Source organism: Silurus aristotelis (genome assembly GCF_946808225.1).
Source record: "Silurus aristotelis genome assembly, chromosome: 22".
Lineage (NCBI taxonomy): Eukaryota > Metazoa > Chordata > Actinopteri > Siluriformes > Siluridae > Silurus > Silurus aristotelis.
The window spans coordinates 3,620,383-3,632,949 of NC_139595.1; the positions used below are offsets into that span (position 1 = coordinate 3,620,383).

The 12,567-nt window shown below is 39.1% G+C and overlaps 1 protein-coding gene and 1 long non-coding RNA gene across 3 annotated transcripts in view; both read left to right on the forward strand.

Moving 5' to 3' along the window:
* Positions 1-12,567, forward strand: part of LOC310717408 — a 216,760-nt gene that overhangs the window by 88,839 nt on the left and 115,354 nt on the right. The gene's annotated exons all lie outside the window — the stretch shown is intronic.
* Positions 5,610-12,567, forward strand: part of lrrc24 (leucine rich repeat containing 24) — a 31,965-nt gene continuing 25,007 nt past the window's right edge. The window contains exon 1 of one of the 2 annotated variants that reach the window (XM_083525389.1): positions 5,610-5,662. The gene's annotated coding sequence lies outside the window, so the exon portion shown is untranslated. Of the gene's footprint in view, positions 5,663-6,485; positions 6,970-12,567 lie in introns of those variants that run through there. The other variant, XM_083525388.1, reaches the window with a different exon arrangement.

The window sequence follows — 12,567 nt, forward strand, 5'->3', positions numbered from 1 at the left end:
AAAACAGAAAATACAGACTAAAGAAGCAACTAGATTTTATTTTCTCTGTAAATACAATGATAAATAATCGAAAAGATGCAAACAATGAGCGAAACGTCTAAAAAGGAGTGTATTGTTTTGCAGTATTTTGCTGTATAAATAATCCTTGTTGGAATCTTTGCATTATTTGCTGCAAAGTTGGTTTAACACTATGGCTTCTGGGCTTATTATTTGGCAGCACTTTATGAAGCTCATACTTTAAAGTTCTGCTTGGTTTTGGCAAAGAATCCTTCAAGACAAATCCTATAAGATTCCTATAATCCAAGACTAAAATCTGATCCCTGATTTGCTCACGACAGCCGATTAATGGTCGTTGTGATCATTTTTATCTTCAGAAAAAAACACTTTCCTTGCAGAGTGAGTTTACCTACGACGACCATCAAACCAAGAACAAATAGCTGCGCCGAACCTGATGATGCAATTAGCGCGACAATTGTTTTTGTTTGCTGTTAGCTACCGTTAGCGAAGGTCTGTAGGTGTCATGGATTGATAAAAACTCCAAGTGGTTTTCTTGTGTGTGTCAGTGTGTCAGTCGTACAGTCCGACGTTATGACAGCTGAGATCCTACAGTGTGACAAGGGGATCGTGTTAGTACTGTCTGACAAGCAACAACTGCAAAGGACTATTAAATATCGCACAGTGTCGGCCTGGGATTAGTTCCAATTTTATTTATGTTTTAATATTCTTTGCTGCTCTGGCTGTTATTTGTGTTCATAGTTACTGAGAGCCACAATATAGTACATCAAGGGCAAAGAATTTAAAGTAATTTAATGTTAAGGGAATATCTTCTTGACCTAATGACCTTTTGCTTCTTCATTATGGAACATTATGAATGATAAAACTGCTACAAAAATGGCCTATTAGTAAAATGGCTAATTTCTGCCAATGTTGGTTTTTGCTAGTAGTCAGGAAACATATCAGACTCTAAGGTGACATGCTATATGGATTTTCGAGGCTGGAGGATAGTAATCATGTTAAGCGTTCCCTGCTGAAGGGTGTGCATGAACTCACAAACCCCACATTTTTTCCTAAAAACAATCCATCCTCCACACTCAGTGCTGACTCAGAAACCCAGCGCACACAACAAATACTTTCCATACCCTCATCGATTCACCACCTACAAACAAAAATCCTTTCTTTCTACCTTGACTTTTCTTTTAATCCATGCTCCATTTTGTGTTACCACAAAAAAATATTAAAAAACCCACCTCCAGGGCTGAACTCTATTGTAGCGCTGTAATGTTGAAGTTACGCCATTGGCATTTACATCTTCGCAATGTGTAATGACAATGAAATTAAATGTGCTGCAATAAAAGGCCAGGATCACATCACCATGGATACCCAGACTTCCTATTAATGTGGTCTCCAGAAAGCACCATTTTTCAACTGTCAGTCCTTCACCTTTCTTCATTGATTAACAAAAAAGTGGCGCTCGGTTGTGACCTGTATAAAAACAGAAGGTCTGTTCTCCCCCCTGAACCCTTCACTGGCCTTGAGGGAGACGTCCGGATGTCGATCAGTTGCAGTCTGTTTTTGTTTCAGGCTTAGCTTTAATTAGCAACATGGATGCGCCAAAAATAAGCCTGGTTAAGAACAATGAAGGTGAAGCGTATCTGATCTTCCTCACAGAGATCCTCTGTGAAAACCATCATCATGATCATCGAGGCAGTTCCACAAAAGCATGCACATAAAGCTGGGAAACAGAGAGGTCATCTAAAAGCAGACTCGCAAAAGCAGTACAATACCATTAAAAAAAATGAACAGAGTAACCATGACGACGACTTCATTCTCTTTTTACCAGATAATCAGTGGATCTCTGAAATGCAGTGTTGCTTGTTATCAGTGAACCAGAATAAGTCTGTGTTTAACCAGGACTTTAAGGGAGAACGTGGGAGTTCAGTGGTTGAGGCATTAAACTTTTGGATCGTCATGAGTTCAATACTAAGTACCACCAAGCTGCCACTGCTGGGCCCTTGAGCAAGGCCCCTAACCCTTAACTGCTCAGTTGTAAGTCAATCTGTATAAGGGCATCTGCCAAGTGTAAATAAGTAAAAAAAAAAAGCCTTAAAAATTTAAGAATAAAAAATCTAATTTATTTATTAAAAAAAAAAAAAAAAAAAAAAAAAAAAAAACATACTTACACAATGGCACACAATAACAAGAATTAAGGCCCTGGACTACAATTCCCATCAGCCACTGCACCATCACATGACTGTCACTTCACTAATAACTTACAGCTTACTTCTCACCCTTGCATATAAAAGGTGGTATCAAAGATTTTTTGGAGATGAGCTCTGACTTTATTTATCTACTTATTATTTATCTAACTCGCGGTCAGAAAAGCACCAGTTACTCTATTACACTATAAAGTAGAACATTACTTATGATCACACACTCCAGTACTCATGTTAGTTCTCTCTCTCCAGTGTTCTGTATTGTTGAAAGATTTATGATAACACTCTTGATGTCACCCAAATGAGGTTGGGTTCCCCTTTTTGAGTCTGGTTCCTCTCAAGGTTTCTTCCTTATAACATCTAAGGGAGTTTTTCCTTGCCACAGTCGCCACGGCTGCTCATCAGGGATAAACACACACCATTCACTTTGACTGTTGATTTCTGTAAAGCTGCTTTGAGACAATGTCTGTTGTGAAAAGCGCAATAGAAATAAACTTAACTTGACTAGTCTTTAAACTTTTTGAAACCACTTCATAACAGCACGCTTTGTCTCACATTTGTCTTTGCACATTTAGATAAAAAAATAAATAAATAACGCTGAGTTTGATACTGTACTGTATATATATATACTGTATATATATATATATATATATATATATATATATATATATATATATATATATATATATATATATATATATATATATACAGTGAGGAAAATAAGTATTTGAACACGCTGCTATTTTGCAAGTTTTCCCACTTAGAAATCATGAAGGGGTCTGAAATTGTCATCGTAGGTGCATGTCCACTGTGAGAGACATAATCTAAAAAGAAAAATCCAGAAATCACAATGTATGATTTTTAAACTATTTATTTGTAGGATACAGCTGCAAATAAGTATTTGAACACCTGAGAAAGTCAATGTTAATATTCGGTACAGGAGCCTTTGTGTGCAATTACAGAGGTCAAAAGTTTCCTGTAGTTTTTCACCAGGTTTGCACACACTGCAGGAGGGATTTTGGCCCACTCCTCCACACAGATCTTCTCTAGATCAGTCAGGTTTCTGGCCTGTCGCTGAGAAACACAGAGTTTGAGCTCCCTCCAAAGATTCTCTATTGGGTTTAGGTCTGGAGACTGGCTAGGCCATGCCAGAACCTTGATATGCTTCTTACAGAGCCATTTGTTGGTTATCCTGGCTGTGTGCTTCGGGTCATTGTCATGTTGGAAGACCCAGCCTCGACCCATCTTCAATGCTCTAACTGAGGGAAGGAGGTTGTTCCCCAAAATCTCGCAATACATGGCCCGGTCATCCTCTCCTTAATACAGTGCAGTCGCAGGTCATTGACCAGCTCCTCCCGGGTAGTTCTGGGCTGATTTCTCACCTTCCTTAGGATCATTGAGACCCCTCGAGGTGAGATCTTGCATGAAGCCCCAGTCCGAGGGCGATTGACAGTCATGTTTAGCTTCTTCCATTTTCTAATGATTGCTCCAACAGTGGACCTTTTTTCACCAAGCTGCTTGGCAATTTCCCCGTAGCCCTTTCCAGCCTTGTGGAGGTGTACAATTTTGTCTCTAGTGTCTTTGGACAGCTCTTTGGTCTTGGCCATGTTAGTAGTTGGATTCTTACTGATTGTATGGGGTGGACAGGTGTCTTTATGCAGCTAACGACCTCAAACAGGTGCATCTAATTTAGGATAATAAATGTAGTGGAGGTGGAGATTTTAAAGGCAGAATAACAGGTCTTTGAGGGTCAGAATTCTAGCTGATAGACAGGTGTTCAAATAATTATTTGCAGCTATCTCATACAAATAAATAGTTTAAAAATCATATATTGTGATTTTTGGATATTTTTTTTTTTAGATTATGTCTCTCACAGTGGACATGCACCTACGATGACAATTTCAGACCCCTCCATGATTTCTAAGTGGGAGAACTTGCAAAATAGCAGGGTGTTCAAATACTTATTTTCCTCACTGTATATATATATATATATATATATATATATATATATATAAAATAATGTACAATATACAGTATATATATATATATATATATATATATATATATATATATATATATATATATATATATATATATATATATATATATGCAAGTGACATTCATATTTTGTGAAACATCACCAAAAAGAAATTCAGAATCCACAATGTTCAATAAAGGGCATATTCCTGCTTCATATCCTTTGTTCCTAGGATCTTCCACAAACCAGACCAAGATAAAGAGCTCACTGAAGATGAGGTAAGGAATTAATAAGTATCATTTTCAATTTAGGAATTATTCACATTTTTATCACATTCTAACAGTTTTCATGATACATGACCTGAGCTCAGCTTACTCTCAGTGTGGAATCTCACATTCTCCTCCATCGCTTTTGTTTACCTGGGATTCAATTCTAATGTGTATCAGGTGCCCTATATCAACACACTGCTATGCCATTTAGCTTGTATTCCCACCTCACACCCAGTGTTCTCAGGATCCACTGCGACCCTGACTAGGATAAAGTGCTTTCTGAAGATGAATGACTGATACATGACTTGTCTCTGTGGTGGAATAAATTTATTCTACCTGTGAATAACAGAGGAAATGTGTAGACTGAGTCATTTAAAACGCACTGAGGTGCTGTGATGGAATACCTTTCTCCTTGTGTCATTTTTGCTTCTTTTTTTCTTCTTCTTCTTTTTTTTTATTTTTTTACATACAGGGCAATAGCTGTATATAGTAACGTATTCATCATGTTATATTACCATGTGTGATGTGACCATCTCCTTGTCTTTGTTTACATAATGTAATGTCTAGTGTCTACTGTCCATGCTTTACAACATATGAGGATGAAAAGCATCTCGCCCAGTTTTTCAGTCTCTGGAATAAATGTATTAATTTAAAATTGTCTATTTTTTAAACCATGTCTATTGTTTAAAAAAAAAAAAAAAAAAAAAAAGCTTTATACAATTAAAATGAAATGTAACTAAATATATAGGGTTGACAAAGCTAACTGCTGATAAAATGGCTTCAGGTTCACATTAAGATTACTGTTTACTACCATGTAACAAACAAACATTTAAAATCATACATTTATTCTTGGAAGAGAAGGGGTTCTATCTGTTCTATTTGCTGCACTGTGTATAAACACAGTGTCCAGACATTTTCATTTGACCAGACATGCATGTTTAAACACTGTCTGTGTTTGTGTGAACTCTGGAGATTTATTCTGCGTTGTTAGCATTCACGGCTGTCGCTTATGGAGTTGGAGTAATTTGCAGGGGTCGGTGCTTGTACACTTTAAGTGGCTGTTGTAAGCTACTTATTGAACACTCCGCAGCTCTCCTGCCCTTCACGCTCGTTTTCACGTTCGGTCGCGTTCACTTTCAGGCGCGGTCCCGTGTCGCTGTCCGTAGTGCTGAACTTCCCCGGCGCTCATTTCTGCACTCTGTGTAAGTGAGCTATTTGAAGGAATTAATCACTGCAAGCTGTTAGAGGTCGGATTTAACCCAATTATTTCTTCAACCTTTACACTTATTTATTTATTTGTTTGTTTGTTTGTTTATACTTTTAATTAACTGCATACAACTTACAGGTAAATAGAGTTTTTTTTTTTTCCTTTTATATTTTTCCTTGTACTACACAAAATCTAGAGCAGGATACAGGGGTCAGAATTCACAGGTAGTCATGTAAGCAGAAAGACGGACGGATAGATAGATAGATAGATAGATAGATAGATAGATAGATAGATAGATAGATAGATAGATAGATAGATAGATAGATAGATAGATAGATAGATAGATTGATTGATTGATTGATTGATTGATGTGTATGCGTGTGTGTGTATGTATGTATGTATGTATGTATGTATGTATGTGTGTGTGTATGTATGTGTGTGTGTGTGTGTGTGTGTGTGTGTGTGTGTGTGTGTGTATTAATTTAGGTGTGTGCGTATTGATGTTATACCTGCTTATATTCACATCCCTTTTATCCATGTTTAAATAAATGAATTGCGCGTGCATACACACACACACACACACACACACACACACACACACACACACACACACACACACACACACACACACACACACACACACGGATTCGGTGTAAGTTTAAAAACGCGCTGCCGACACGCGCCGCCAGTTTTGGCACAAGCCTTTTTTTACGTTCCTTTTTTACGCGCGCGTGAGCAGGCGGCTGTGGGGTGCGGGGGGAGAGGATGAGGGAGGTGCAGGGTGGAGGGGGGTAAAAGGGGGCGGGGGGCTGTTTGACAAAGGAGAGAGGGGGAAACGGAAGGGAGGGTGAGAGCGCGAGAGAGGCAAACGAGGTGTGAAATCCGCGGTCACCGCCGAGGAGGACGCCGGATGTCTCGCGAGCAGAGGGGACAAGAGTGTGATAGAGGAAGAGTGAGCGGTGTGTGTGTGTGTGTGTGTGTGCGCGCGTGTGTAAGAGTGTGTGAGTGAGTGTGAGAGTGGACACGGATTTGATCCGAACAGCGACAAAGTGACTAATGTTCGTTATGGGTTTCTGAGACGTGGACGCGCACCGACCGGAGCGCGCTTTTATGGCTGATCCGAGCGGCTGATCATCAGGAGGCGACAGACCTCTGGCCTTTAGGCTCCAGATAACAATCGGCTTGATTTTCCAGTTCTGAGATGCCCAGACGTCCAGCCTAAATCCTCCGATACCCTGTAAAGACCGGATTCCGCGACAAAGCGACACAACCAGCACTCAGCACGACCCGCCTGACAACCAGGTCGGTTTTCTTTCACTCATCTGCTCATTTGTGATTATTATTTTTCATGCACGGGCATCGGCATTCATTGCTCCTCACGTTTGCATCACATCCTGTTGGAAGAAGCAGGAATGAGACTGAAAGTGTGAGCTGATCAGGGTTTAATCCCCTCATCTGTTTGTGTAGTGAATGTATAATGAGTTTGTTTCCCCCCTCCATTTATTTATTATTATTTATTTACCCATAAATAAATGTATGGCTGTAGGTGCAGGCATTCGAAATGCAGATGTTGGCAAACAGAGTACAGTACATCTGCCCGAAGAGAACATCCACAACCAGTACACAGCAGTATGGAGTTCTGCCAGAGGAAGTAAAAAAAGAAAGAGAGATGGAAAAAGAGAGAGAGCAACAAGATGCAGTGGGAAAACTGGTGGAGGACAGAGAGGGATGAAGAGAAAGAGATAAAGAGAAAAGTGTAAATGAGCAATGAATGAGAAATTAAAGAATTGAAGCAAAGGAGAGAGAGAGAGAGAGAGAGAGAGAGAGAGAGAGAGAGAGAGAGAGAGAGAGAGACAGAGACAGAGAGACAGAGAGAGCGAGTGGGAGAAGAAAGTGAAGTAGAAGAGGGAAAGATATGAAGCAAGGGAAGAGAGTGAAAAGGAAAGAAAAAGAGTGATAGTAAAGAAGGAACAATGCTAGATTAAGGAACTAAGAAAGGAAAGGAAATGAATGAGAGGATATAGAAGATATATAAAAAGAATGGAAATAGAAGAAGAAAAGAGATGTGGATGAAGAAAGGCTTAGAAATAGAAAAAAGAGGTTGGAGGAGAGTGTCTTGAAAGGCAGAAAATATGAGAGGAAGGAATAAAACAGCGTGAAGGTGGAGAAAGATTAAAATATGAAAGAAAGAAGAAAGAAAATAGGAATGAATAGAAGAGAACGATGTGAAAATGACAAGAGGTCAAATGAAGGAAGGATGAGTGAAAGGAAAAAGTACAAAAAAAACAGGGAAAGGAAAAAAAAATGGGGAGAAGAAAAATTTAAAATAATGTGAGAACAAAAAGAATGGAGGAGAGATAGAAAGGAAAGAAGTGAAAAAAGAGGAAAGAACATGGAGACAAAAGAGTGCATAAAAAACGTGTAATAAATGATAGAAGAGATAATGGATAAGAAGAATATAGAAGACTAAAGAGAAGGATGACGATATGAAAGAAAATGAAAAAGATGAGAAACTGAAATTGGATGAGAGGAACAAATGATAAATGGAAAGACTGACTGAGAAGTTAAGAAAATATAAAGAATTACGAGAAGACAAGAGAGGAGATGAATGAGTAAGTAATGAAGCAGAAATAGATGAAAAGTGATGAATCGGATGAAAATAGAGTAAAAAAAAGAGAGGGAGAGTACAGGGAAACAAAACAGGAGGGACTAGAGCGAGAGAATGTGAAATGTGAAAGAGGATATTTATGTCGTAAACACAAGAATAATGGGATGATAAAGTAGTGCAACGAGGAATAGAAAAACGTAAGGAGTGAATATAATGACAAGGAAAGAGAGTGGGATGAGGCAGGGGCAGAAGAAAAAAAAATACATAGGAAGAAAAGACAGAGTGAAGGCAGAGAAAATAAAAATGTGGGGGGAAAAGAGTAGATGCTGGAGTATTGAATGAAGTGGGAGGAAGAAAAGAAGCCAAGGACTTGAAGAAGAGAGAAGAATGTCTTGAAAGTGGGAAGAGAAAGGAGGAAAAGGAGAGACAGTGGAAGAGCAAACAAATGACTTCACTCTCAGAGATAAATCGAGGAAATAAGCAGAGTGAAAGGACAAAAAAGGATGAGGAAAAGACAGAGTAAAGGAGGAATGGACAAGTGAGAATGCACTGAAATAGTACTGGGGGCAAAAAGGTTCGGGTTATCAGTGATTTGTTGAGCCTCTCATGTAGATGGATGACTGGTGACAGGAAGTGAAGAGGTGAAACGTTTTGCCGTTCGTCTCATCAGACTGGAAGAGGAAGTGAGAAGATAAAACTGATTACATGTCGACAGCAGAAAAGCTAAAACATAATACACTATCCTATCAATACAGTCTGTGAAGCAGCACCAGGAACGAATACACCACTATACTGTACACAGGCCAAAAGTATACAGACACCCGACCTTCACACTCCTTCTTCACAATGTTCACAATATTGGCTGGATAGAGAAATGGCTGGACAGGCAGATTAATGACTGGAAAATGGATAAATAGATAAACAGAGGGATAGTTCCATCCATCCATCCATCCATCCATCCATCCATCCATCCATCCATCCATCCATCCATCCATCCATCCCTGTGTCTGTCCAATCATCCATTTTTTAGTCTTGCTGTCCATTGTCACCTAGTCAGTCATCCATTAATCTATCTTGGATCGATCGATCGATCGATCGATCGATCGATCGATCTATCTATCTATCTATCTATCTATCTATCTATCTATCTATCTATCTATCTATCTATCTATCTATCTATCTATCTATCTATCTATCTATCTATCAAAATCTAGTGCTGAAACAGAAATTCATTTATTCATTGGTCAGAAGTACAATATATGGACAAAAGCTTGTGGACACCTGACCATATGATTGGTATGTGTTTATTGAACATCCCATTCCTCGGTTAGTCCCAATTTGCTGGTATAATAACCTCCACTCCAATAAGAAGATGTTCCACTGGATTTTGGAAGATGCTTGTGGACATTTGTGCCCATTCAGTGACAAGGGTGTAAGTAAAATCAGGTTAGTGATTTGGGAAGTCCTGCTTGAACATGTTTGGATCTCCTAGTTCACATGAAGCCATTTAAAAGACATTAAATAAAATGATGTGCCTCAGAGTTTGTGGTAAAAGTTTGGAAACTTGGTGTCCCAATACTTTAGTCCTTATATTGTACTTTGATGGAAAAAAGAAAACAGTGTTTTTTACCAAGTGCACATAGCAGTCATTTGAGCATGGAGAACAAAGATCTGTGTTTAAAATATTATGATTCAATGATATAAAATTACTATCTAAATCAACTGTTTATTGGTCCAAATCATCTGAACATTTCCTCAGCACTACAGCTTTGTGCTTTGGCTGATTTTGCGTCTTGCAGCTAACTTTTAAAAATCTCACTTGCAACCGAACAGAACGCAGGGTTTGTTTGGTTCACTTCCTGCAGTCTGGTCAAATCGTTTTCATGCTGCAACTGAAGCACACTACAGTTTAATTGGAACTATAACAAGACTGGCTTGCTGAGGCACTCTCGAACCATTTTATGTCATCCCCACGTGAGTGTGACTGCTGTGTTTTTCACCTGGGCCGCACAGAAGCGCACCAGAGTTTGTTTCAAAGCTGTTAAACAGTGCATATGCTGAAAACATCTGTGTATTATGTACTTAATCTGCCATGGTAGTCCGTGTGCATGAGCGGTTACTATAGAAACAATATTGTAGGACCAATTTTAAATTGTATTTGTCACATATTCAAACAGAGAAAATGAATAGAAAAAACAATAGAATTAAAAAGTCATCCATCCATCCATCCATCCTTCCATCTATCCATCCATCCATCCATCCATCCATCCATCCATCCATCCATCCATCCATCCATCCATCCATCCATCCATGTGTCTGTCCAATCATCTATTTTTCAGTCTCTTGTTGCCTAGTCATCTATCTATCTATCTATCTATCTATCTATCTATCTATCTATCTATCTATCTATCTATCTATCTATCTATCTATCTATCTATCTATCTATCTATCTATCTATCTATCTATCTATCTGTTCATCTATTCATCCATTTTCCAGTCATTTATCTATCTAATCATTCCAATCATCTATCCATACATCCATCCATGAGTAGAATAAAAATATAAAATGGTATTCACAATAGAATTAAAATAGATTTGTGATTAAAAAGGCCACCCCTCCAGCCCCCCATCCATCCTGTTCATCTATTTATCCATTCAACCAATTGAATTTCTTGAGATGGAAAAATAAAAGATAGAGTATTGCCTCTGACAGTGAAGAACCACTGACAATGGAGACTCATTCCATAAATCTTAAATAAACATCTCTTTTCACAAAACTTCACCAGAAATCTATTATGTATGCGAAGCGTTTGGCAGCCGAGTCCCTCTGTAAGCCGTTACTATAGGAACCATAAAGTATTAATACCAAGCGCGTTATATACGTTTGTGGTTTGTCTTTCAGCCAGAACTCCTCTCTGAGCCATTGTCATAAAAAATAAATAAATCAATCCACACCATCTGACCAGTCCGAATTAAAACAACGCTAGACTGATTAGGAGGAACATAAGTGAGAGCATCACTTGTGTCCATAATCCTCTTTGTGCTTTTGACTGTGAAATATGAAATGTGTTGTGCATCTCTGATTCCAAATCAAGCCGCCTCAGTTCCAAAACACAAGGCAGATATTGGACATATTGAGCGAGCTCATTTTTCACAGGCCACATATCGAATGTCAGCTTGAGGACCTGTCAGTCACGGATTCGAGATCTTGTGCAGTAAGCATGCCGTTAAGTATAAGACAGGATGGATTTTCCTGGCGAAGGGTATCGACCGTGCCAAAATGGAATCCACAGGTCGCTGAGGAAAGGCGCTGTGCGTCTCGTGGGTTCAGTGCTGCTCTGGTGACTAAGAGTTCGGCTTCACTGGAAGCACAGAGCTGCCGTGTCACAACCGTTGGACGTGCCAGGAATAAAACAAGCGACGATCGATCCGTTTAGCAAAGCACATGACCGGAGTGGAGATTCAAATCCTTTTGGGCTGCTTGTGAGAATGCAGTAGGATGAAATCAATCTTAACCTGTTCTTTCAATCTGGTATGTGTGTGTGTGTGTGTGTGTGTGTGTGTGTGTGTGTGTGTGTGTGTGTGTGTGTGTGTGTGTGGGTGTGTGTGTGTGTGTGTGGGTGTGTAGATCGATCGACATTGCCAGGTCCAGTGTGTGTGTATTTTGATACTTGTTACTTAAGTAAATGGGATTAAAAACAGTTAAAAAATAGCAATAAATAAATAAATAACTTTAGCTGCAAAACAGCGATTCTCCAGAGTCGAAGCACCACTGTATTTTTTGCTAACATGGCCTGTAGATATGATTTAAAAAGGCCCGATTAATTCAGAAGAACTTTGCCAAGCTGTTAACCCCAACAAATTTACAGAAAGCACCACTAAAAGGCATGCATTTTTATCAGGATGTGAAAACTGAACTCAAATATATATATATATCCATAAAGCTATCAATCTTACCATCCATTATCCATCCAGCTATCTATCTGTAGTCATCAATCTATTCAACCAGCCAGTATCCATCCATCCATCCATCCATCCATCCATCCATCCATCCATCCATCCATCCATCCATCCATTCACACAGCCAGTCATCTATCCATTCACATCCATCCATCCATCCATCCATCCATCCATCCATCCATCCATCCATCCATCCATCCATCCATCCATCCATTCACACAGCCAGTCATATATCCATTCACATCCATCCATCCATCCATCCATCCATCCATCCATCCATCCATCCATCCATCCATCCAACCAACCATTCAGTTATCAATCTATCCATACAG